This window comes from Prionailurus bengalensis, chromosome C2 (assembly GCF_016509475.1).
Source record: "Prionailurus bengalensis isolate Pbe53 chromosome C2, Fcat_Pben_1.1_paternal_pri, whole genome shotgun sequence".
NCBI classification, from domain to species: Eukaryota; Metazoa; Chordata; class Mammalia; order Carnivora; family Felidae; genus Prionailurus; species Prionailurus bengalensis.
Window position 1 is genome coordinate 2927255 of NC_057350.1, and position 25878 is coordinate 2953132.

At 59.4% G+C, this 25878-nt stretch overlaps 1 long non-coding RNA gene across 2 annotated transcripts; it reads left to right on the plus strand.

The window, feature by feature from the left end:
- Nucleotides 1-528: 528 nt before the first annotated feature.
- On the plus strand, nt 529-11117 carry LOC122491121. 2 transcript variants are annotated; one of them, XR_006299282.1, is made up of 5 exons: nt 529-983; nt 1227-3264; nt 8970-9189; nt 9287-9680; nt 10971-11117. It is a non-coding gene; the product is annotated as an uncharacterized LOC122491121 (long non-coding RNA). The 2 variants fall into 2 exon arrangements; XR_006299281.1 differs by having other exon boundaries at nt 529-3264.
- Nucleotides 11118-25878: the final 14761 nt, after the last annotated feature.

Below are 25878 nucleotides of genomic sequence, written 5' to 3' on the forward strand. Positions count from 1 at the left end.
CGGTCAATCTGGGAACAAGTCCCAGAGGGGGTTCTCATGTTGTGATTTGGGTCACGTGAGCATCGCAGAACCAACCGCTGTGGCTGGCGGACGAGGTACATGTCTGTCCTTATACTGGGTAAGGGCAGCCCCGCAGGAAGGAGAGGTTTGCTGCCTGGCCAAGGGGAGAGGGAGGCTGGGCAGTCTCCCCAGCGGGCCGGGTGAGTTCTTCACGAGAAGGTTGTGCATTTTAAGTGTCTCTGCACCCGTGGCCCCCTGCACAATGCCTGGCACATGGATGGGTACGGTCTTTCTTTTTTTTTTTTAATTTTTTTTTCAACGTTTTTTATTTATTTTTGGGACAGAGAGAGACAGAGCATGAACGGGGGAGGGGCAGAGAGAGAGGGAGACACAGAATCGGAAACAGGCTCCAGGCTCCGAGCCATCAGCCCAGAGCCTGACGCGGGGCTCGAACTCACGGACCATGAGATCGTGACCTGGCTGAAGTCGGACGCTTAACCGACTGCGCCACCCAGGCGCCCCGGTACGGTCTTTCTTGACTAGCAACTGCCCCTCTCCCACGTAGGGGCTTCTTGGCTTTAGAGAGTGGGGCACATGGGCTCTGGGGAAATTATAAAGTGACAAAGGTCATCTTTGGGAAACCTCTCGGCTGCCCAGGTGTGGCTCTTCCTCCTCTGATGGCCTCAAGATGAAGGATTAAGCTGCAGCAGAACGGACAGGGGGCAGGGATGGGCAGGCTTTCCTGGCCCCTGAGGCCCTTCCCACAATTATCACAGTGTTCAGCTCCAAATCAAAACCCACGGCCTACAGTGGGGTGGAAAATGCCACATAGATGCTGGAGGCTGTCTGCTGGGGTCATCCCAGACACCCAATGCCAGCCTTGGCAGAGAATCAGAGCCTCGAGGCCATGATGTGGGGTCCTGGATCTAGCCATGCCTGATGCTGCCCCGTTGTCAACAGAACCTCCCTGCTTTCAGAGGCGGGTAAGGAGCTGGTGGATTCGGTTCTGGACGAGCCGTGTGTCTCCTCAGCATCCCCCAGCACTCCCCACCGCCATCGCTGGGGCTGGCTGCTTCCAAGGCTCTCCCTCTGCTGAGCCCACCCCCAGGGCAGGGATGCATCGGGTCCTGACGTCCTCTGATCCCGGGGAGCCTGGAACCTCCGTGCGTGACATTCACGCAGGTCTGCAGCTCCCTCTGCCCTCAGCCTCTCCTTTCCTTCCCCAGGCTAAAAACGCAGATAAGTGCACCCCCCACCCACCGTAACGGGTTCTCTGGAGTCTCGAGGGTGAGGAACGCCACCGCAGAAAAGGCGCGAGGCCACAGCGCATGTGTTCTCTCTCTGCAGGACGGTTCTCAGAGCCTCAGCTCGGGGTGAACACAGAGCGGTTTTGTTGGGGCCAACAGCCCCTCTCGATCATGCTTTGCGGCCTCCTCCCCTGCGCGGGCCCCACCACACCCGGTCACTTTGGGTGGTCGGGGTGCCGTCCTCTGTCTAAAGCAGCTTCTCATCCCGCCCATGGCCCCCCTGGCCGGAGCCGGACTGTGTCACACGGGGCTCCGGCTGCCCCCGGCCCAGGTGCCACCAGGTCTGATGCCCCCAGCCTCGTGGCCTGCCCTCGCGAGTCATCACGCATAAAGCCCGGCAGGGAGGTTTCCGTCCCCGGAGGGCCTCTCAGGATCGGAGTGGGGTGCAGGGGGAGTGGGGGTGTCAGTGGCTGCTTAGCTCCACTGCCATTTACAACCTCAGTCACCGACTCCGGGGCTCTGGTAAGCACCTCCCTCTCAATCCGTTCTCACCGTGCCCTCGCTAGCTCCCCAGATGCCACCCCGCGGTCCCCGGCTCCTGGTGTCCGTGCCCTTGTGGAGTCTGGGCTGCTCTGTGCCAAGGTGAGTGGCATCCGGGACGAGGTCACAGGCGACATTGTGGTTTCCACCTTACCCCCTTTCGGATCACTGACCCTGGTGGACCCCGGCCGCCACGCCGTGAGGACATCCGCGTGGCTCTTCGGAGATGCCAAGTGGCCGGGCACCGAGGGCCCTGCCAACGGCCGTGTGAACTCACCTTCTCGAAAAAGACCCTCCGGCCCCGGTGACACCCGCACGTGATGCCACCCTGTCTGACATCTTAGCTGCAGCCTCGTGATAAACCCTGAGTCAGACCCCCCAAATCCCTGAGCCACAGAAACCACAAGGTAATAAACGCTTGTTGTTTAAAACGGCTAGTTTGGGGGCAGTTGTTACAGAGACCCGGGTAACTCCTCTCCCCTGCGTGCGCCCACACCTACTGGTTCTTGCTGTGGGAAACAAAGGCGAAGAAACAAATCAAATTTCCTTACAACGTACAGCCCATTGACAAGTCCTTGGGACAGGCAGGGTGAGCTTCCCCCGGGAGCTCAGCGGCCTGGATGAGGACACTTTGCTCGGGGCAAAAGTCGATCTTAGCCTGACACGGTCCCGCTCTCCAGGGTCCTGTGGGTCTGCTTGAACAAATAAAGATTCCTTTGGAAACTTCCTTTGTCTCAACACCCCCCACCCCAAGATATATGCTGGCAATCATGCTCCAAGCATGTGGCCCCCTGATCTCCCTCTGAAGGGTCTCATGACGGGGTTTTGACTAAACAGTAATAAATGACCTTTTCCCAACAACAGCAAGCCCCTCCGGGTCCTGGAAGCCTTGTTTCCAAAACTCCCGGGAGGCCTGTGCTGTCCTGAACCCCTCCTCGCAACCCCAGTGCAGCTCTTTCTGTGCATGGGTCCGTCCCCCTGCTTTAATAAAATCACCTCTTTCTTTGCACGGAAGACGTCTCGGGAATTCCTCCTTGGCTGTTCGCTCCGAACCCCACGTTTCCACGTCAGTTCTGTTCTCCTGGAGAGCCCCTGCCCGTCCCGGCACACACTCAGGCCACCCACCCCCCAGCCCCCAGTCCCCGCCTTGCTTCTGCAGGTCTGTCTACACTCCTGCCCACAGTTCCTTGGTTAAACGCTTCTCAAACGAGCCGGTTTGCACGCAACAGCCATTTCTTGTCAGGCCCACGCTTGGCAAAGCCACCCCACCCCCACCCCCAGTCAAGACCCAACCAACTGCCACTGGAAGGGACTTTCCGGGCCTTTCCCAGCTGGAGAAATCTGGAAGCAACTTTGACCTTTTCCTCAGATCCACCCGCAGCAGCAGCGACGGCTGAGGACCCGTAATAAAGAAAATGCAATCGGACGCGCTGGAACGACGTTCCGCTTTCTCATTGCTGACCGTCAACCTCCGCAGGTAGTTGTGGAGAGGGGGCAGCGTGTGAGAGGACACTACTCGGTTCCACCGTCACCCGCTTCGCCTCCTCTGTGTGTGTGGGCAGCATGGCCTCCGGGGCCCCGGGAGCCGCCTTCCACCAGGGAGAGAGGGCGGAGGGCTCCGTCCCCGGGTCCCTGTCCCCGTGCCACCTGCGGAGGCCGACTTGCCCAGGCTCTTCGGGAAAGTCCCGGGAGGAGGGACTTCCTCACCGCATCCCTGGAATGTCGTTTTCCCTCCGGAGGAAGCCTGGGCGCAGGAGTCTCTTCCTGCCAGGGATTCCCCTCCGGTGCCCCCACCCCTGAGACGCCGCTGCCCACGGGTCGTGGGCTGGTGGCCGGGTGGCCGCGGGAGGGGCGGGTCCAGAGCCACGAGGGGCAGCACCAGCTCCGGGGACCCTGCCTGTGTTTAGGCGTTTGATGTTTCGTTCATCAGGAATTTTGAATTAACTCTGGCTTCGGAGAGGGTTGGGCTAAAATGGTGCTCATCTTGATCAGTGGGTTTTTTTAGCGACTCCCACTTGGATTTCGCACCAAGACAAGCATCTCCCTCGCTGTGCCCTGAGGTCTGGTTTCTGCCCTCGAGGGACAGGACACACATCACACACTGGGTGTGCGTGGTCATCTGCACGGGGCGTCTCCCGCGGAGCCCGAACCCCACGCAGCCACATGCCAGCACCTGGCAGATGCCGACAGAAGCCCGATAAACACCAGTACACGGAAGGGGCCTGACCCTCCCGGGCCAGGACCCCGCACGGACGGCGGCAGGGCCCCCGGCACAGCAGGAGGGCAGTCCTGAGGGACAAAGAGCGGCCACTGCCCGTCTGCCGGCCCCACGCTGGCCTCCGCCCCAGGGCAGTGACCGGGCAGTGCTGTGGATGCCCGGCGGCTTCTGAGGGACCAAAGGGTTGGTGTGGGTCCTCACAGAAGGGGTCTGGGGGTCCCGGCGGCTGCAGCAGTGGCCACAGTGGCCCCTCATCCCAGATGGATGAGGCCGCCCGCCGCCCAGCCCTGGGCCCAGACTCCCCAGGATCACACCAGCCCTGCCTGGTTTAGACGCTCCCTCCCCGGCAATCAGCGCGGCTCCGCCCCATTCTCCCGCCGATGTTTCTCTGAACCCCTCTTGGAACATCAACCTGAACACCGCGTTTCAGATGCACCGTGAACAGATGCAGGCCTGTGAACAGCATGATCCCAGACATGCAGAGTGCAGGGCCCCTCCCCCGTCTCCTCTGCCAGGTCCCCCAGCCCTGGGGCCCCTGTCACTCCGTCTGATACATGGAAGGGGCAGCAAATGCTCCTTGACCTGGTGCTGTGCTGGGGGCTTCTTGCCGTGGGGCACCCCCACCCCCCGGGCCCCTGTTGTGTGGTTGGGGCTCAGCGTGTTAAGTGACCTGTGTGGGGTTGCCCAGCGCCTGCCCCCTGGGCTACCCTGGAGCGTGGGGCTCCCCACTTTGCTGAGATCGAGTCCCCTGGAAAGGGAAGAAGGGGTGGGCCGCACGTGGGGTCGGCGCGTCCCTGCGCGTGCCACGCCTTCTGAAGCTTCTCCGTTGGCCTGGTCCAGGGCCCTGCAGCCGAGCCCTGGGACGGTCCAGGCAGCCAACAGAAGGGAAGGGGGCAGGCGAGGTGGGCCGAAATAGCAACTGTCCCAGCTGCCCCGCAGGACCCCTCCAAGCCGTCCACTGTCTGTCTGTCCCTGCACCCGCCCAACTAGGCTCACGGCCGACCAGAGAGCACCCGCCCCACCTGGCAGCAGGCAGCCTGGTGGGGCCCGAGGGCCAGCGGCCAGGGCGCTGGGAGGAGCCCCATCCTGACGACAGAAGCCCGCCTCTGCCTGCCCGGTTTCTGCAGTGAGCACACCCTCTCAGAGAAGGACCTGGAAGCCCAGAAAGCCGCTGGCAGGGCTGAGAGAAGGAAGGGGGTCAGAAAGAGAGGTCTGTGTGCAGGTAGAGCCTGTGCACATGTGTGTTATACACACACGTGACATGCACACCATGAACACGCCCCCACATGCCCCTCACACACCAACACACACAGAACTAGGCTTTCCTCTTGCACAACAAGCACAAACTCCTGGGTCTCCAATCAGCCAGAGCTGTGTTTCTGGCTCTCACTCTGTGCCGTATCCAATCTACTCCGTTTGCCACAAGGCCTACCCACCTCGGCACAGGTGAGCCTCACCTTGCCTCACTGCCTGACCAGGGCTGTCCCGGGAGGTGTGGGCCAGTGACCAGACCTGCTTGCTTTCCTGATGGGGTCAAGTGCTGTTGGGCAGAGAGAGCCACCGGGGCACCATTCTAGCCAGGGGAAGTACCCCCGTACTTGGCTGAGGAAACCAAAGCCCAGAGAGACCACGGCTCGCCCAAGGTCACACAGCACAGCTAGGCTCCTTCCTGCATGTAGCCTGGGGGTGGAGGGACTCAGCTTGTGAATCAGCTTGGTGCCCACATCCAGTTTTCCACCTGGTCCTGGCCCCCAGCCCTCTGCTGATAGTGGGTACCAGGAAGTATTTACAGAGGGGCTATTGGATCGTGTCCTGGCACCCTCCCTCCTTATTCCCATTTATGCCCACGGATGAAGGACCCCGTGGACCACCTACCTCACTCTCCCAGAAAACAGCTTTGGCATGTACTTTGTTAACGAGACCGCAGTCTGCTGACCCATTCTCTGCCTTCAGCCACACTTCCTCGCCTGCTGGTCATTCTCTGTGTCTCTCTCTCACTCCCTTCTAAGCCTCCCTCTTCCCTGGGACTCTGAACCACATCACTCATTCTGTCTTTGGTCTGCAAAATGCCCACATCTGTAAACATCCCTGCAAACATCCTGAGCTCTTCCACTCCCTCACCTTCTTGATGAGCCAACACCTTGTTTATGTAGAAACATCAGGTGATGCTCTTGTCCTGAAGTCAACTTGTCTGATATTAATATAGTCTCATCCACTTTCTTTTTTTTTATTTTTTTAATGTTTATTTATTTTGAAGGAGACAGAATGTGAGCAGGGGAGGGGCAGAGAGAGAGGGAGACACAGAATCCCAAGCAGGATCCAGGCTCCGAGCTGTCAGCACAGGGCCCGACGCGGGGCTCGAACTCATGGACCGTGAGATTATGACCTGAGCGAATTTGGACACTTAACTGACTGAGCCACCCAGGCTCCCCTCACCCACTTTCTATGGTTAGAGTGTGACACTGTGCCTTTCCCTACCCAATACTTTCAATCTCTTTGTGTTCTGATATTTAAACTGTGTCTCTTGGCAATAGCATACAGTTCAGTCTTGATGTTCTTATGCAATCTGATAAGCTCTGTCTTTTCACTGGAGTGTTTAGTCCATTTACATTTAATGTAATTAGTGATATGGCTGGGTTCAGACCTTCAGTCTTGCTATTGCCACCTGCTCTTTCCTCCTTTGTTCTTCCTTTCCAGACTTTCCTTGTGCTCTGTCTCTGCCTTTCCACAGACTTAGGCTCACATCTGGGATCACTTTCCTCTGGTATTATTTCTGTTCTGTAAGTCTGCTGCTGATAAATTCTTTATTTGTCTGAAAATGTCCTCGTTTTCGTATTCATTTTAGAAGGATGTTTGCACTGGGTATGGAATTCTAGGTTGAAAGTTCTTTCCATCACCCTTTTGAAGGTGTATTAAGTTGCCTCTGGCTTTCGTTGTTCTTTTTTTTTTAATTTTTTTAATGTTTATCTGTTATTGAGAGACAGAGAGACACAGAGAGACAGAGCAGAGACAGAGACAGAGGGGCAGAGAGAGGGGGAAACACAGAATCTGAAGCAGGCTCCAGGCTCCGAGCTGTCAGCACAGAGCCCACCATGGGGCTCAAACTCATGAAAGTCACGAACCGCGAGATCATGACCTGAGCCAAAGTCAGACGCTTAACCGACAGAGCCACCCAGGCGCCCCTCATTGTTCTTAATTGGAAGATGCTCATCATTCTCATTGCTGTTCCCTGGGTGGCAAAGTATCATTTTCTCTGGAAGCTTCCAAGATTTTGTCCGTATCTGTAGTTCTTAGCAGGTTCACTCTAATGTACCTGGGTGTGGCTTCCTTTGCCTTTATCCTCTTTGGGGTTTACGAGGCGTCTTAAATCTGTAGAATGATGTCTTTTATCAACTCTACAAAATCCTCAGCCACCACCTCATCAAATATCTCTTCTGCCCCCTTCTCGATCTCTTCTCTTTCTGGGATGCCAGTTACATGAAAGCATGTATGATAGACTATTTGCGGTGATCTCATATGCCCCTAAATTCTGTCCCTTTTGCCCCTATTTCTTTTCTCCCCATGCCTCACCCTGGATAATTTCTATTGGCTTGTGTTTGCCCAAACTGTATTGTCAGCCCCCACAAACTAAACGCATCTACGGCGTGATGCCCCATGTGCACAGCCAGCCCCTCGCACTCAAGCTCATCCGGGAATGCATCTCACTCTTCCCTCTGCTGCTGTTTTGCCCACACGACAAATCCTGGGGTGCAAACACCGAGCTTCCAGACGTATGGCGCCTTCTCTCAGAGATTCCATGTCTCTGTTGAAACTCTCCTTCCTTTAACTCATTCTATATGTTTCTCCAAATTCTTTAGCATCTTTGTCATAGTTATTCTCAAGTCCTCGTTCAATGACTCTAACATCTGGGTCATTTGTGAGTCGGCCTCTCATGCCAAATTTTCCCTCCTGATTCAGGGTCACATTTTCCTACTTCTCGTGTCTCATAACCTTTTACTGTCTTCTGGGCATCATGGTTAAAGAAAGGCAGCCGGGGGGTGAGTATCACTTCCCCCCACCCAGAGGCAGGCACTCTTTCCTCTGTTAGGCGGCTAAATGGGGGGCTGATCACTTTGGCCCACTCAGGAGGTAGGGGCTTTCTTTATCCTGGAAACAATAAGGCAACTTCAACAACAGAAGAGGAAACCCCCAAATCTCTCCAGCTGGCCTCCCTTCTGCTGCTTGGCTCCCACGTTCTCTGCCTTCTGCTCACTCAGATCCTCCTCCATTTCCGAACCTGGGGTCTCGGTCCTCAGCCCCGGCTGTGCCTGTCGGGGCCCGGGGTTCCCCAGCTCTGACCAGCCTCCTTGGGGTCGGTCCACTTAGGGCTCCTCGCCTGAGTGTCCCAAACAGGCGGGGGTTGTGTCCGCCCACACCCCACAGCCCCGGGAGCGGTTTGCACAAATCTCCTACTCTCTGTCCCCTCCTGTCACGGTGACTCATCTAGCCAATGGGGGTGAGCCGGGCGACTCGTGGGCTTCGGGAAGGTCCCTCGTGATGGGCATGTCCCACAAGTGACAGACACATCTGGGGCCTAAGCCTTGGGGGGCTTGGGGCTACTTGTTGCCTTAGCATGACTTTACCTGTTGTGACTGCCGAGGGCCCTGCTACCCATTTCCCTGCCTGCTGTTCCAGAAGCAGAGGCAGAACCTGGGGCGCCTGGGTGGCTCAGTCGGTTAAGCATGTGACTCCTGATTTCGGCTCAGGTCATGATCTCACGGTTCATGAGTTGGAGCCCTGTGTCCAGCTGTGCACTGAGTGTGGAGCCTGCTTGGGATTCTGTCTCCCTTTCTCTCTGTCCCTCCCCTGCTCACTCTCTCTCTCTCTCTAAAAATAAATACAATTAAAAAAATAAACTTAAAAACTCAAAATAATAGAAGCAGAGGCACATCCGGACCCCTCTCTCGTCCCTACCCCACCCCCAGGACGGACCAAGTCACACGCATGGGACTGTGTGCCCTCCACCGCCCCACCGACGCCCGGCCAGGCCTTCGTCATCCTCCCCTGGGCCTCTGGGCACTCTCTCAGCTGGGGTGCCCAGGACGGCACTCCCTGACTTCTAAGCACATCTGCAGAGCAGCTCTGCCAGCGTCCTGAAGGGCGGTCAGAGCGGACGGACAGGGACGGCTGCCCACCACACTTGCGGTAAAGCCCCTCTCGGCCCTGCCCGAGGGGCTTCTCCCTGCCCGCCGGCCACCGGCCTCTCCGCTCCTGACAAACCCTTCCCCCCACCCAACCACAGGGCCTTTGCCAGTGCTGGCTCCCCTTCCTTCACCCGCGGCCTCCGCCACATCTCCAACCTTCTAGCTCCCGTCCCGAGATCTCAGGTGTCAGTCGCCGGGAAGATGTGACTAATCCCCCCACCCAACACCCGGCCCGTCTCCGCCCTGGAGCGGCCACTCATCCCAGCTGCCAGCGACGTGTTCCTGTGCGTGTGAGCGGCCGCGGGGGTCGGCATCTGCTCTGTGACGACGAGCTCTCCGAGGTGGGCTGTCTGCTCTGCCCACCGCCTCGCCACCGGTGCCCGTGCAGGAGACTCACACAGGAGTGTTTGTTGGTTGACTACACAAGAGGATGCCCTAAACGGCACGTGTTCATTCTGCCAAGTGGCTGAGAGAACCGAGCCTACGCGACCCGTACGTGCTGTGTGGGGCAGCGGGGACAGAGGACGGGGCCGTCACCCGCTCGGGACCCGCCTTTGCAGCAGGCGGTGTCCACAGAGCGAGGCCCCAGCATGGATGGAGGGGGGGGGGATGGCTCTCGCTGACAGGGCTGGGGCGGGAAGGGAGGGAACCACGGGTCCTCTCACGCGGGCACCACGCCTGCCCTCATGACCTGCCTCGCTGCGTCTCAACCAGAGTGCCGGCCAGTCCTGCCTTCCTACCCACCACAGGGAGCCTGCCTCGGCCCTCCCTTTCCGGCTCAGACGCTGTGCCTGGGCCTGGGGGGACAGGCCCGTGAAGCCCCCGCCCGAGTTTTCTCTCCACACAGTGCGTGCTCCCATCCCCCCCACCCCGACTCACCCTAGGGACCAGTAACGTTTTGCTGCTGGGGAGGGGCGGGGGACACAGCTCTTGGGGGCAGGGAGCAGCTTCTCACGCTCTGTGTGAGTGACTGTCACCCTTGTTCAAGGGATGTCAGCAGGGGACAAGAGTGGCCCTTCCCGAGGGCGTCCTGGGGTGACCAGTGTTGTCACGACCACACTTGGGCTGGGGCTCCAGACACACCCACGACGCGCGACCCGCAGACCCAGGCTGGGGTTTCCTTGAAGAGCCAGGAGCAAAGTCCCCTAGACCCCTGTCCCTTGCAGACAGCCTCGGATTGGCCTGTCCCCACCCCCCGGGAACTCTCCCTAGCTGCACATTTCTGGGTGACCCTCCTCTGGCATGCGGGGCTCAGACCCCCCAGGGGGGGCAGGGGCCTCTGGCATTGGGAGATGGGTTCTGGGCCCCTCCCCACCCCAGGCATGTCCCCTCTGGGGACTTGCAAGAGCCACAGGCATTGGGAGGCATAGAGTCGGGGCCACGTCTAGCTCGGGTGGAGTGGATGTCTATTCTGATGGTTCACGGTCACCTCTGGGCGGCATACCTGGGTCGTGGGCATCTGGAAACTCCTGCCCTCTGCCACCCTGGCCTCAGGGCCAGAGGTCAGGTCGGGTCAGGACGCCAGCACGCCCGGTGAGTCCTGGTCCTGGAATCGTGAGAGCTTGGGAATGCGGCCAGGGGAAGTCTGTGGATCGTTCTCCAAACCTGACAGCTCGTATAAATACTAAGCAGAACACCTCGGCAGAGGGTTCCCTAAATTTGATTATCCTGAAAATATGCTCAACATCATCAATAAAGAAACTTTCCTATAAATAATTAGAAGCAAATTTTGATCAACAGTGCAACAGAAAAGCCTGAATTATCTTTTTATTCTCTTTATAGGAAATGTTATGACATCACGGCCACATGAAGAGACAATCAGGGTATCCGGTTGAAATGTAGAAAAAAGGGAATTATCGGGGCACCTGGGGGGCTCAGGCGGTTAAGCATCTGACTTTGGCTCAGGTCAAGACCTCGCGGTACATGAGTTCAAGCCCCGCATCAGGCTCTGTGCTGACAGCTCGGAACCTGGAACCTGCTTCAGATTCTGTGTCTCCCTCTCTGCCCCTCCCCCACTCGCACTCTGTCTCTCTCTCCCAAAAATAAACTCTAAAAAAAGAAAAAAGGCAAAAGGGAATTACACAGGTATGTCAAGTGATCGATAAATTTCCTTGACTTTATCATGCATACGGAATTTAAAATATGATCCTTTCGCTATGGTTTCTTTTCTGGTTCCAAATAGTCACGTTTGCACCTACACTTTGTGGTTATAATTTTGTATTCTTTTTCTTGGAGTGATGCCCCGAAGTGTAAGCTTTAGGCCCACAAAACCTGGGTCTGCGGCTGCCCAGGCCCTGAGTGATAGAGCAGTCAGGGAAGCTTCCAGAAGGATGGGAGGTAGCATGAGAAAAGAGTGTATTGGGGAGTCTCCAGGAGGCCCAGCCAGGTGGGGGTTTGGGGGCGGGGGGAGGGGACCTCGCTTGTTCCTCTCTCCAAACAGAATGAGGACAAATCACACACTACAGGGACGTTGCAAAAATTTAAAGATTAAAATAAATATACAGGATTTTAATAGTGAACATGCATTTGAGTGTTTAGGGAAAGATGCATTTTGAAGGGGTCTCAGGCATACGCTTTAAAAAACAAAACAAAACCGACTTTATTCTTTAGAGCTGCATTAGGTCCCCAGCAGACTGAGCACAGGACAGATGTCCCGTTTCCCGGGCCCCACACCCCGCAGTGCCCCCCCCCCCCTTCACGCCGGCCGAGCAGCGTATCCGCCGTGATGGAGACGGATGGGCCCACACTGACATCATCACCTCGCACAGGCCAGGAAGGCTCTTGCCGGTGTGAGTCCTGTGGGTTCAGGCGAAAGGCTGGTGACCTGTGTCCACTGTCACAGTGTCACGCAGACCGGTTTCACTGCCCTCCAGGCCCTCTGCACTCTGCCCGCTCACCGGGCCCCCCCACCCGCCAGCCGCCAGCCCGCCACTGACCCCTCTGCTCCCTGCAGAGCTCAGAGTGTGCTTTTAAATGAAGCTTTTGATTGGAAAGTGATGAAAGAAGCCAAGAACAGGGAAAACGAAACCCAGCAGTCTCTGGAATGAATCCTGGGAGAGGGGGTGGGGTCTCTCTGCACGCTGTGCAGCCCCGGGCCACCCCTGCCTGACCCAGACACCCCGAGGCAGGGGTCTGGCACCTGTCACAGCCCCCACAGTGCCCAGGGCAGCGTCTTACTCGCTGGTCATGTAACCAGGCTTCACCGAACAAGGACAGCATCCGATTCCGGAGTCACTGAACTGGGTCCCGGCCCCCCGCCGGCCATGGGAGAACGGCCCTCCTCCCCCACGGGGTCCAGAACAGCCTTGGTGGCCCCCACTCTTTACCAGCTGCACCTTGGCCGGTGGCCATGAAGCTCCTCCAGTGCAGCAGCCCCCCGGACAGGTCAGACCCGGGCCCCCCCGGCCCCTGCTGTCCTGCTTGGACATTGTCCACGCCGTCCCCTTCTCCCTGCCCCCCTGCCCCTCGGCTGTTACCGGGCCTTCAGCTGGTGGCCCTCATGAATCATTCACAGACCGAGAGGACTCTGCCAGCTTCCCGCGGCCCCCAGGTGATCTTTCAAGGGGTTTGCGCCCGGTGCCCTTGAGCAGTCTCTCTCCGGGTGTGCCGAGAAGTGGGTCGGGGTCTGTCAGAGCCGGGCGGGGTCGTGCAGCCAGCAGCCGGGAGCAGGGCCCTGGGGTGTGTCCAGCGGCCGGGAGGTCTGTCGGTGTCCCCACACTCAGGTGTCGCGGACGGCCCCACCTTCCTGACCTGACCCACGGAGGCAGGCGTCCGTGTTTGACAACAGCCCTGAGCTCACAGTGTTTGCACAGCTCCAGGAGGATGTAAAGCACCACGAAGGAGAACATGTGACAGAGGCGGCCAGTGGCCCCAAACCCTCCATCAAGTAACGAGTGAAACACCTTGCCCTTTATGGAGAAAAGACCCACTAGGCAGCTGCCCCTCCCCCGCGTGCCGGCTCCTTCCTCCCGGGACCTTCTTCCTCCAAAGCCGGCAAAAGGGCAAAGCGTGCTCCTTTCTCCCAGGGGTTCTGGAAAAGTCCAGGGCGGGCCTGGGGCTCTGCTCAGCCAGGGCAGGTCACGTGGCCCGGGGCCCGGGAGCAGGACGGGCACCACCTGGCCTTCACTGCAGGGTTGAGGCCACTCCCAAGGGAGACTGGATGCGTCCCCAGGCGGGGGCCGGGGGCTGCAGGGCTGCACGCCTCCCCCCTGCATGCTGTGCACCGCCCTCACCCAATGGGGTGCGAGCCGCTTGAACCTGGCCCCTGGCTGTGCCTGCAGTGGCTCCCGACCCTGCGTAACAAGGCAGCAGGTGCTAACGGGCACCTGACTTTCCTTCTCCAGGGCGGTGCTCGCTCGGTCAGCCGAGCAGGTCAGGCTGTAGGGACCCGCGGCAGACTCACGGTGCTTGACCACAGGAGCTTTCCTTCTTGCGCAAGGTGCCCGTCCGGGCTGGGTTGGCTTCGGGACCCAGGATAAAGGTGCAGCCAGCCCTCGCCCGGGGCAGCCTCCTCAGGGTCACGGCCAAGGGGACAGAGCTCACTGGAGCTGGCAACGGCCCTTGAGGCCTCCGCTGGGGTGGGGGCTCTCTGACTGTGTCCCTGTCACCAGCCAGAGCCTCCAGGTGGCTGCGCCTGTCCCCCAGCAGGCCGGAAGCCCAGTCCTCCCCCAGGGAAGGAGGAAGAGCCTGGTCCCACCCACCTTACAAGCGGACCCCTCTTCCAGGGCGACCGGCCCTGCCAAGAATAGGGGCGAGGGGAGGGCAGACGAGGAACGTGGGGTTCCAGCAGGGGTATTATGACGTACTGGGCCCTCTGACCCTCCCTGGGACCAGCAGTGAGCTGGGGGCTGAAGCCCTTTGATCCCCCAGCCAGGCCCCCAGGAGTCTCCACAACCCTCGGAATGCAGGTGGGTTTGTCCTTGACCCAAACAGACCAGGTCTTTTGACCACGCGGAGTGTCTCCGTCCACCTGTGACACGCCCCCGGGCGGGCTGCTCGCTTCCCGGGTTTGTCTTGCAAGCAGGTCACAGGGAAGGGCTCCATCCGGCTGGGGGAAGCAGAGCTGGCCTGAGCCAACCGCCCGCCTCTCTCCTGCGGATGTCGGGGAGGAAGGAGGTGATCGATCACCAGTTAGCCTGCGTGCCGTGTCTTTGCTGACTCCTTCGTAACGGGCACCCCGTCCCCAGCCCTGCCACGGGGACCCCGGGCAGGCTGGCAGCCTCGGGGGGCTTTCTCGGGTGTAGCTACTAGAGGAACCCAGATCCCTCTGTGTCCGCATGAATCACCCCCCCCACCACCAGGGCTCACCGCCGCCACTGTCTGGGCCCACCGCTGGGGATGCCCGTTCTTCTCCATCGCTGTCTGATGGAGAAGCTTCAACCTGAGCGGCGTGAGGGTGGGTGGGGGCAGGGAGACGGGCTTGGATCGGTCATTTTAAGGCGGTGACCGTCCCTGCTTCTGCAACCCCTGCCCAGGAAACAGTGCAGGGAGACCCCGCGCCTCACCTTTGCTGCGCTGGTGCACTCCCAAATCAGAAACGAGGTCCTGGCAGGTCCTGGGCCACGGCCAGAGGACAGGACTGCAGGCCCACAGGCCTGTGACCCCGGAAGTGCTTCTGGAAAATAGTGGCAAACACGGACCCCCAGGTCAGCACCACGCGTCGTGCTCAGGGTGACCGCGGAGGCCGGCAGCCGCTGCCCGCGTGCCTATTTCTGAGGTCCTCCTCTGTCCTGCTTTGTCCGGCTCCTGCTCTGTCACGAACACGGTCCCAAGGGGACGCGTCCTTTCAAGAGACCTAGCGTGCAAAATCCAGGAATTAGAAAGAGATGATTCGCTCTCCAAAGGACCTTTTTCTCCAGAAAAGAACACCCTGCATTTGCCAGAAGCACCGATAGCCATGTCCCCGAGTGCCTTTACTGTGTGATCCGTTTTTTCAAACGGGGACGGAATTTTAGGAGCACATCCGGGGCCTCGATTGAAGGACCTCTGCCACTCCAAAAGCTCCCGCGGGCGGTGCGGGTGGCTGGCTGGCAGCGAGGCGCAGAGGTGGCCGCCTGCGGGCCGCGGGCTCCCTCGGGTCAAGGAGCATCGGCCGTGAGGAAGCAGCGGGCGGGAGAGCCCGTGCCCTGGAGGGGAAGGTGGGGGCAGCGTTTGACGCTGGTAGAGTCTCACTGAGCAGCTGACGACGGGGTGGGCGGGGGGGGGATGACGCCACGTGTGACGGCAGAGGGGGACACATGGTGAAAAGGCACACAAGAGGAAGGACCGGGGTCGTGAGAAAATACGCACTGAGAGAAATCCCCTTGGATGTTTTTTCCTTGAAAAACAAACCGACCTCTCTGAGCTGTGTCTGAGCCGTGATTCAGAATTCCACGCTGAGCCTAAATTAAGCAGTGACACGCACTCACCGGGGCGGGTGACATCTGCTCGCCGCGCGTCTTTTGTGTCCCTCTCCCACCAGGTCCCGCGTGGCAGGGCTGGTGTCCCCCAGGGAGGACAGAGAGTGGTTTCGGAGACTCTGGAGCTCAGTGCCCAGGAACGGAGAGTCCTCCGCTCTCCCGGGAGGACAGAGAGGGGAGAGGCGCACTCTCCGTCTGTCTGGACCGTCCTCCCTGCCTGGAGCGAGCTGTCTGGCGGGCTGGGTTTAAAACCTTCCATGCAACGCCAAACCAATCAGCACCGCCTTCTGGCGTGGCGAACCTTTTGGACCTTCCCTCTCGCTCCTCTCGTGTATATGTATATTGTCACCGGAATGCACGTGGGACTTACCCCAGGCCGTTATAAACAAAGAGGCTGCAGGGAACCGACCCTCGGGGCCAGACCGGGCTCACAGCGTCCATCCTGGAACCTCACCCAGCCACGGCCGGCTCTCCTGGGTGTGGACAGTGGAACTCAGGAGGGCCAGACCCTCCGCTGCCCCACACCGACGGGCAGGGCCACCGCCCAAGCCGCCATGACCAACAGCACCGCACCAGGTTAGGGACGTTCACTGAACACAGCGACCTGGGCAGCTGGGCTGGCACGGGCGGGCTGCTCCTCGTGTGCCCTATTTGCCCACGCGCTCCGGGTCTTTCCAAAGAGGCCGCTTGGTAAAGATAAGCCCTACCCTTCGTGTCTGCAAGGGGTGTTCTGGGCGTTGCGGGCAGACATCCCAAGCCCACGTGGCGGCTACGGTCCTGCTCTTGTTTTCTTCTCATGCAAAGGGACACGGAACCCCTCTCGCCTTCTGCCTTGGGCGTGTGAAACCAGGGTGGAAGCCGTTCGTGTCATCAGAGCTCGGGTTTTGCTTGGGGGCCGCGTGGGCGGGACGTGTGCAGAGCAGGATCCCGAGGGCCGCAACAGGAGAAGGGACGCCAAGCCACCTCGGCCGAGTCGTTTTCTCGTCTGGGGTTCTGTCCCCGTCCCTGCAAGACGGGGAGGGTGGTGATGCTCACGGCTCCAGGGCCTTGGCCAACACGGCACGTGGCTCGCAGCCTGGTGTGCAAGCAAGCGGGAGGGACCGAAGACGCCACAGGAGTGCGGGAGCTGTCCTTGTTGGTCGTGGCCCGACCAGGAGCCTTGTCCACGTGGGGAGAGGACAGCTAGCAGGACACCACAGCTCTCACCGTCATCTTTGACACCTGGGCCTACTCTGCACCCGCCCTGACGCATCTGACTCCTGATGACAGAGAGCCACGGCGAGTGGGGTGGTGGGTCCCCCGGGTGCTCGAGCCCCTGTGTGTGAAGAATGTGGACGGAGGTCAGCTGGCAGCCATCCGGGGCTCCCCACCGGGGTCGGGCAGAAAGTCCATTTAATCGTCATGGCAACCGGGCAGGCAGCAGGTGTCCCATTTTATAGATGAGTAAACAGAGGTAGAAAGCGATGAATAAATCTGCACGATATCGAGTGGACGAGAGGGGGACCCGACGCAGGGAATGCCATCTGGGCACGGTGCCTGGGACTGATGGAACGTTCGGTCGGAAACCCCCCCCCCCCGCCTCGCCCGGCACACGCATGTGCCCGTGCGTGTGCACGCGCACCGCAGGAGGTGAGCAGGGAGCAGGGCTGTTGCCAGGCTCCCTCGTGAGCATCTTTTCTTTCCTCTAGGGGGGATCTCAAGGGTTATGCGGCACCACCCAGCCCCGTGTCCTGCCATCACGGGGAAAAAGGCAAGTGATCTCACACGGCCTGCCAGCCAGCGCCTACAGCGACCGCTTGTGGGGCCCCCAGACGCGCCTCAGCGGGCACGAGGAGGGGTGAGTGGACCCCCGCCAGCAGCGAGCAACGGGGAAAGTTTGGGGGACGGGGCACAGCCAGGTGCGCAACTCACTTCGGGGGCATTGGAAGGTCGGGAGGTGCGGGCAATGCACAGTGAGGCCAGAGGGGCCTGGGCCGCGCCCCCGGGAGTGGCTTCCCCGGACCCCTTCCCGGAGGCCACAGTTCTAGATCCCCTGGGGCTGCCCTCTGTCCAAGCCGCGTGCAAAGGCTACCCAGCGCCCCGAGGTCCCACAAGGTCCTATGTGCTAAGGGCACTTTGCTTCCCTCACCGGTGGCTGTCCCTCTGGGCACCGGTGTCCGAATGCTAATCTCATCCCGCTCAGGGCGGCGATCGATGAATTCCTGAGGCGCTCAGGCCGGCCGGAGCTCCCCGTGCGAGGCAGTGGGTGCTGTTGCTGCCCCACCCAACCCCCCTCTCCAGGCCTCGGCACCACCCCTGGCCGTGAGCTGCTAGGGGCCCAGAGGCTGCTACGGCTCTGGAAAGGGTTCAGGGCTCTGGGGTACAGCTCAGGCCTGGAGCCCCCGCAGGACAGGTCCTCTGTGCAGGACAGCTCACACCCGAAGTCCCGCGGGCTGGGTCCTCCCTGCGGGACAGCTCAAAGTCTGGACCCCCGTGGGACAGGTTAATGTTCCTCTGCAGCCAACATCCTAGCTTAGCCACCTCCCTTGTCCCGTCTCCCTCTCCCCCATTCCCATGGGAATGAGTAAGGTTGCCACGACACAACCCAGACCAGGGGCTTAAACAACAGAACACCTTTTCCACACCATCTAGAGGCTGAAGTCCGAGCTCGGGTGCTGATGGGATTGGCTTCTGAGAAGGCCTCCTCCTTGGCTTGCAGATGGCTGCCTTCCCGCTGTGTCCTCACACGGCCGTTTCTCTGGGTGTCCTAATCGTCTTCCTATAAGCACACTGGTCAGGTTGGAGTAGGGCCACCCTAATGTTTTCATTGTGCCCTAATCACCTCTTTCAAGACCTTGTCTCCAGATACGGTCACATGCTGAGGTCCTGGGATTTGAGACTTCAGCACGTGAGTTTGGGGAACGTAACTCACCTCCTAATGCTCGGTGATTCGCCTCCCCACCAATCACCTTCACAAACTCCGCCTCGGGCTGTGCTTCTGGGGAACCCAGCCTGAGACAGGGCCCAGCCAGCGTCCCGATCCTCCAAGTCAGAAGGTGGGACAGGTGTACCGTCCGCTCACAGGCGGCCTCACGCGGAACGGGCTCTAAGCCGCTGGCACCCCGGAGGCTGAGCTGGAACAGGCGTGTGGGCCCCGGACGGGCCTGACCCGTTCTTTCAACTATTTCAAAATGATCATTGTCCTATGGAAACCAATTTGACAGTAAATTTCCTACAAGTAAATAAATAAAACATTAAAAAAAATAACCTCTGTCCACAACATGCCCATGTGTCCTTTTCTTAATCGGAGCATCAGATTTTCTCGGATAATCGGGGCTATCTAACAAGAAACACGGTCTGCACGTACATTTGGTTGACAGGCACAGTTTCTTATTCCTGGGGACCCAGAGGAACGGAGTGATCATAAAATGCGAGAATGGACAGAAACTGCTGTGCAGCTCTAACCCCGGCCTCTTCCTCGGGCCGGCTGGGGGACGGCTCTGCAGGGGGGTGGGGGTGGGGGGCTCTCCGGCTGTGTGCTGCTCAGCCAAGGTCGACGGGAGCGGGTCTCCGGGTGGCTCCCAGCCCACAGCCGACGACACGTGGGGCAACAAATGGTTTAATTAACCTCACGGCTTTCCCATCTGTGAAGCAGAGCTCAGAACGCTCGCCACCGGAGGCCACGAAGACAGGTGCATCTGTGTTTGAAAACTCTCCGCGCCTGGGGTGGGAAATGCCAGTGCTCAGTCGTCATGCTGAGCGAGAAAGGAGACAGCTCAGACCTGCAGGGGCAATCGGCATGTCTCCCCTTGTCCCTTGGGCCACGGCCCCGGTGGGAGGACGCACTGGATGGAAACCACGCGCCCGAGTGTTAGAGAGCCACATGATGCTTCCCTACACGGAGCACAGACTCTGTGCAGGCGCCACCCCATCCCCAAAGCGATGGCTTAGACTCGTGTCCTGCTGTGTTTGTTGTCCTGCTTTTTTTTTTTAAAGAAACTTTATATTTTTTTTAAGTTTATTTATTTTTGAGACAAAGAGAGACAGAGCATGAACGGGGGAGGGGCAGAGAGAGAGGGAGACACAGAATCGGAAGCAGGCTCAGGCTCTGAGCCATCAGCCCAGAGCCCGATGCGGGGCTCGAACTCACGGACTGCGAGATCGTGACCTGAGCCGAAGTCGGACGCTTAACCGACTGAGCCACCCAGGCGCCCCTGTTGTCCTGCTTCTTTAGGGGCGTCTTCTTCTTAAAGGCAGGAGGGGCTCAGGTGGGATCCAGCTTCGCATCTAAGACCAAGCCACTGCTAATTTTTCTTAATTAAGGAATATTTGGGGGCACCTGGGTGGCTCAGTAGGTTAAGCATCCGACTTCGGCTCAGGTCATGATCTCTCAGTTCTGGGTTCGAGCCCCACGTCGGGATCTGTGCTGACAGCTCGGAGCCCGGAGCCTGCTTCGGATTCTGTGTCTCCCTCTCTCTCTGCCCCACCCCTGCCCATGCTGTGTCTCTCTCTTTCTCTTTCTCTCTCTCTCTCTCAAAAATAAATGAACATCAAATAAAAATAAATCAAGGAATCTTTGACAAATAAAAACTATATATGGCTAAGGCATACGATTTCATTTTGATAGTCATACACACTGTGAAATAAAAAGTCACAGTTGAGCCAGCGAACCGATCTGTCACCTCAAATAACTCTCCTTCTCTTCTTCCTTGTGAGAACACTTGAAACTTACCTTCTTAACAAATTTCAAGTATACAGCATTGTCCTCTGTAATTACGTTGTCATACATTATGTCTCCAGAACTCAGGGCGCCGGGGTGGCTCAGTCGGTTAAGCGCCCAACTCTTGATTTCAGCTCAGCTCGTGATCTCACAGTTCATGAGATCAAGCCCCACGTTGGGCTCTACACTGACGGCACAGAGCCTGCTTGGGATCCTCTCTCTCTCCCCCTCCCTCCCCCTCCCCCGCTCGCATACACGAGCTCTATCTCCCCCCTCCCTCAAAATATATAAATTAACATTTTTTAAAAAGTCTGCAGAACTCACTCATGTTGCCTAACTGATACTCAGTACCCTTGGCCAACACCTGCTCGTATCTGCCTCCCCGCAGCCCAGCCCCGGGAGCCACCGTGGCGCTCTTTGCTATGCAGGGTCCACACGCACATTGGCCTGTCTGCACCTGCTCATCTCAGGGAGAACACTGACCTCGAGGTTCATCCACACTCTCAGAAATGGCAGGCTTTCCTTCCTCGCCAGGCTGGATGATACGCCAGCATATGCATAAACCACATCTTTATCCATTCATCCTTCAGTGAGCACTCAGGTTGTTTCTGGATCTCGGCTATTGTGAATAAAGCTGCAATAAATAGGGAGACGTAGATTGCTCTCTGAAGTCCTGATTTCACTGTCTTCTTTTTTTTTATGTTTATTCATTTCTGAGAGACATAGAAAGAGAGATCATGAGCGAGGGAGGGGCAGAGAGAGAGGGAGACACAGAATCCGAAGCAGGCTCCAGGCTCTGAGCAGTCAGCACAGAGCCCGACGCGAGGCTCTAACTCACAAACCGCGAGATCATGACCTGAGCTGAAGTCGGATGTTTAACCGACTGAGCCACCCAGGAGCCCCATGGTTTCCTTTTCCTCTGGCCATGTACCCAGCCGTGAGATGGCTGGATCATCAAGTCGTTGTATTTTTAATTCTTTGAGGAACTTCCACGCTGGTTTCCAGAAGTTACATTCCCACCAGCAGCAAAGGCTTCTGTTTTCTCCAGGTCCTCGGCAACACGTTGTCTGTTGTCTTGCCAGTAATAGGCGTTCTGACCCGTGAGGAGTGATGCCCACGGGTGAGCAGGAGGGCGCTGAGTGAGGTGTGGAGGACCCAGCTCCGGCGGGTGGCGGGTCGCAGCGGGCTGCGGTCGTGGGGCAGCGTCTCTGTGCGGCCACGTCAGCCGAGGCTGCAGGCGTCTGCGGTGGAGGCGGGGGCTGTCCGGGTGCACAGTGCTGAAGGCCGCCGGGGTCCCTGTACTCCTGTTACCCGCGGACGGACGCGGTGGCCAGGGGGCCCCTCCGGCTGCACGTGGTGGCGACAGGGCCCGAGTCTGAGGCGTGGGCGTGTGCAGGGTAGGGTGGCTCTGGAGCAGGGGTGGGGGCGTGGGTGGGGGCTCCGGCCCGGGGGGTGGCTCATTCCCTCTCCGCGGTGGGGCCGGGCCGGCAGCCCTGTGGCCCGGGTGCTGCACTGGCTGAGCCCGCGGGAGTCTGTGGGGTGACGAGGGCTGCCCTTCTTCCACGGGAGGTCGTGCCAAGGGGATCCCTCTCGGGGCTGCGGTGCGCCAGGCTGGGGGCCCCGGGGGTGGAGGCGAAAGCTTGCTCCACTACAGGCTGTCCCGGGCTCCTGTGCCCTCTGGGTTTCTGCAGCTTCTTGATGGCAGCCTGGGGCCTCCCAGAGCTGTTTCCATCAGTCCCAAGTTGTTCACTCCTGGGGGCGGGAGGGTGTTGCGGGGACAAGCCCCCCGCCTGCCGGCCTGCGGTCATCGCCTTGCTCCTTCCCTTCGAGGCGGCTTCTTTCTTAAAGGAGTAGCTTGTCTATGTGCTCAGCAGTGACTAGCTAGTGTGGCAACTCACTTATTTGGAGATAGACTCGAGATTGTGTGAGGGGCCCTGCTCCTGCCACTTGGTTATTCAGGTCAGGAAAGACAGGTGCAGCTGAAGAAACTTCTGGAGGATGAATCTCAGGATTCAAGGTCCTCGGTTTGCTGTGTCCACGGCGCAGAGCCGACGGGTTCGCTCCCAGACCCAAGCACTGCTGAGCTGCAGTCTAGGCAGGACGCTCTCCGGGCTCGAGGGCGGCTGATTGGCTCCCGGAGGCGGTATCCTCTCCGGCCGGCCCTCCGAAGCATGTGCCCGGGGGCGGGGGAGGGGTGGTCAGCACCCAAGGCCGGGCCTCTGGCGGCCAGAGTCCACTGTAGGATCTGTCTGTGCCCACGGAGGAGGCCATCGACCAGCCGTCACAGAGGGCCTGGGAAGACGGGCTCCCGCCCGCTGTGCTGGCTGCAGGGGGCAGGGGTCAGGGGCAGGAACGACCACTGAGGTCAGAACCAACGGGGAGAGGTGTCTGGAGCGGCATGAAAGCCGGGCCACCAACAAGGCTTCGGCCAAAGGTTTCGGCCAAGAAGCACTGAAACCAGCTCCCGGCGGATAATCCACTGTCAAGAGGCACGATGCTTCCGAAATGGAAAATATCAAGTCCTAGTTCTTTAAGGCCCGGTCCGAACCTCAGCCGGGAGCCCGCGCAGGGCCCAGGAACCCGCCCACCCTTGGTCCCTGGCACCAACGTCTGCTCGGGGCCCAGCGGTGCCCCCTCCCCGGCAGCCCCCTCCCGCTGGCGACGGACGGTGTGGGCACAGCCCCTCCTCGCGGGCCGTGTGGCCTGTCTCGTGGGGACGTGTTCACATAGCTCAGACTCCCCGGCTGGCTTGGGGGCCTGGCATGAACCCGCCAGGGAGCAGCAATGCAGACGGCCACCATCACCGGGGTCCCTCACTGCCAGCGCGTGGGTGTGAAGTGGGTCCCCGCCGGCTTGTCGTGAGGCACACACGCCCAGCAGCAGCCACTGGTTACAACAAAGAAGCAGGTGCCCTTGCCGGTCCCCGGTCGAATTTCCTGGGGCCTCGGGGGTGGCGAGAGCCAGCGCCCTTAAGAGCAGCAAGGCCATGGGCCCAGGATGCAGGCTGGGGGTGGGGGTGGTGCTTGGGGCCCGGCTCCCCGTGTTTACAGGGGCCTGCCGTGGGCCAGGGCTTGTCCCGACACCCCATGCTGCCCGGGACCGGTGCAGGCCCTCCCGGGGCACCGGCCTGCCCACCTCGACCCGCCTCAAATTGAACTCTTCAAACAAACAGCACCTTTTATGCATACTTAGTGCGGTGCTTTAAAATTCTGAAGGCACGACGGGACGCGTACTCAGTGAAGGTCTTCCCCTCCCCTTCCCCACCCCGCAGAGCCAGCAGTGTGGCCCTTGTGCACGTGTAACCCTGGCATTAATGAGCAAATAGGAAAAAAGGCAAACGAGCGTGAAGGGGCACACCTGTGGTCTCACCCCCCCTTTATTCGTGCGCTTCTGTTTTTCGGGCAACACCGAGCTCAGGAGATTCCCTCCCCATCGCACAGTGGCTCATAACAGTCACAGGTATACAGGTCGGGCCCGGGAGCCACCACTGAACACAATGTCGCCATGCACGTGGGCACGTGGACCTGCGGGGGAGGGGGGGGCGGTGCGGGAGGGGCCGCTCACATGTGCCTTTGCAGGCAGATGCAGTGGCAGGGTTCGGGCGTGACGGCATGGCCCGGGCTCTGACTGTCCCTGGCCCCGTGGTCTGGGACGGTGCTGAGGGCCCTGCAGGAAAAGCGGCCGGTGCGGGCGTTCCGACAGAGGGACGTTAGTGCCGGGAACCGGCCACCCGGGTGCTGGGGCCGCAGAGGCAGGTGGCTTGGAGGGACAGGCAGGCCAGGCGATCCCAGCAGCAGGAGCTGCTCTCGGCCACGGAGCCTGTGCCCCTGCCCGGCCGTTAGGGCTGGGATGCCATTGGTCCTGGAAGTGCCACGGAGGGGCCACCTGAGCAGGACAGGGACGCGCTCCTAGTGGCCGCTGACTCAACTCAAGCGGGACGAGCTGGTCCTCTCCCCTCTCCCTCCCTGCAGGCTGTCCCACGCAGCTGGCCGGCAGTGCGCTTGGGAAGTGAGTTTGCAGCCACTGACCCCTAGAAAACACGTGGGCGAGAAGCGGGGAGGGAGAGAATGTGCCGGGGCGTGGAAACCACATCCTTGCTACACTGTTGACCTTGGCGTGAGTGCGGATGGTCCCGTAGGCTCCGATCCTGCACGTTCCAATCCCCCGAGGCTACTGGGCCTGTGCAGGCCTGAACACGCCACCCCCGCCCCCTGCCTTCCTCTGCCGCCTGCCCCCACCAGGCTCCTCTGGCATCATCATCTGCGCTGAGTCAGCCGCTCCTTGTTCCGGGGCCCTTAGTCAACATCCAGTGACTTGGCCAACCTAGTGGGCAAGAGCAGTTCGATCTTTGACGCTTTGCTAGGACCGGGTGTATGCAGCCCTTTACCCCAGATTCATTTCTGGGGACGGTGGGGACCAATGCTGTAGCTGGAAGTCCCCTGCAGTCTCCAGGGTGCCAAATGCAGCGGGGGCCGTGGGAGAGGGAATGGGGACGAGGGGCCAGTGGGTGTCAGGCCATCTCGGGCTCCTCTCGGGGAGGAAAGGGGACGGGGCAGCCCAGCACCTCTGTGACAAGGCACGCAGGGCCAGCCCCAGAGAAGCTCCCCAGGGCCCCGGAAGTGACTTTCTTCCTCCACGTGGAAACGTCGGAGAACGTGTTGGCCGGCCCTGTAGATGCGGGGCTGACCCCTGCGTTACTTTGCTGGGGCTGCTGTACCGAGGCGCCACAGAGCAGTACGGACAACAGAACGTCGTCGTTTCAGTTCTGGAGGGGCTGGACGGCCAAAGCCAAGGGGCCGGCGAAGCTGGTTCTTTCCGAGGGTGGGGAGGGAGATCTGTCCCCGGCCCTCCCCCCGGCTCCTGCTGGTTCGCTGGCTTCTTTGGCGTTCTGGGGCTGGTAGGTGACGCCCCACCCCAATCTCTGCCTGAATCTTCACGTGGTGTTCTTGTACGTGTCTGTGTCCAAATTTCCCAGCGGTCGTATTGGATCAGGGCCACCCCTCTCCAATATGACCCCTCTTAACTCATTACATCTGCAACGACCCGGTTTCCAGACAAGGTCACATTCTGAGATACAAAAGGCCAAGTCTTCAACACACAAAGGCTTTAGGGGAGAAGCAATTCAAAAACTGCAACCAACCCCCTTCGTCCACAAGGAGTGTCTCCGAGTAAAAACAAAAACAGGTTCGGTGACCATGATGTGAAAGACAGGCCAAGAACGGGCATAAGGAATTCTCTAGAAAGCAAATGCTTGTGATCACAAAACACAGGGAGGACGGCCCTACCTGACCAGTGGTTAAATACAAACCACGACACCTCCACACCATGCTCTCCCTGTCGAACTGGTGAGCTTCATATAGCGGACAGTCCTCAGGGCTGGCCACGCTTCCAGCCGACACGCAGGCTACGTCAGAGGTCATTGTCAGCATGAATGTCCCCCCTGAAAATGTCCCTTTGATCCAGCACGTCTATTTCTGGTCACCTGACTTAGGGAAAGATCCCAAAACATGGGGAAATATCGATGCACAAAAATGTTCCTCTCAGGGTAATTAAAAATAAATAGAAGCAAACCAAAGATAGCAAAAGGGATTTT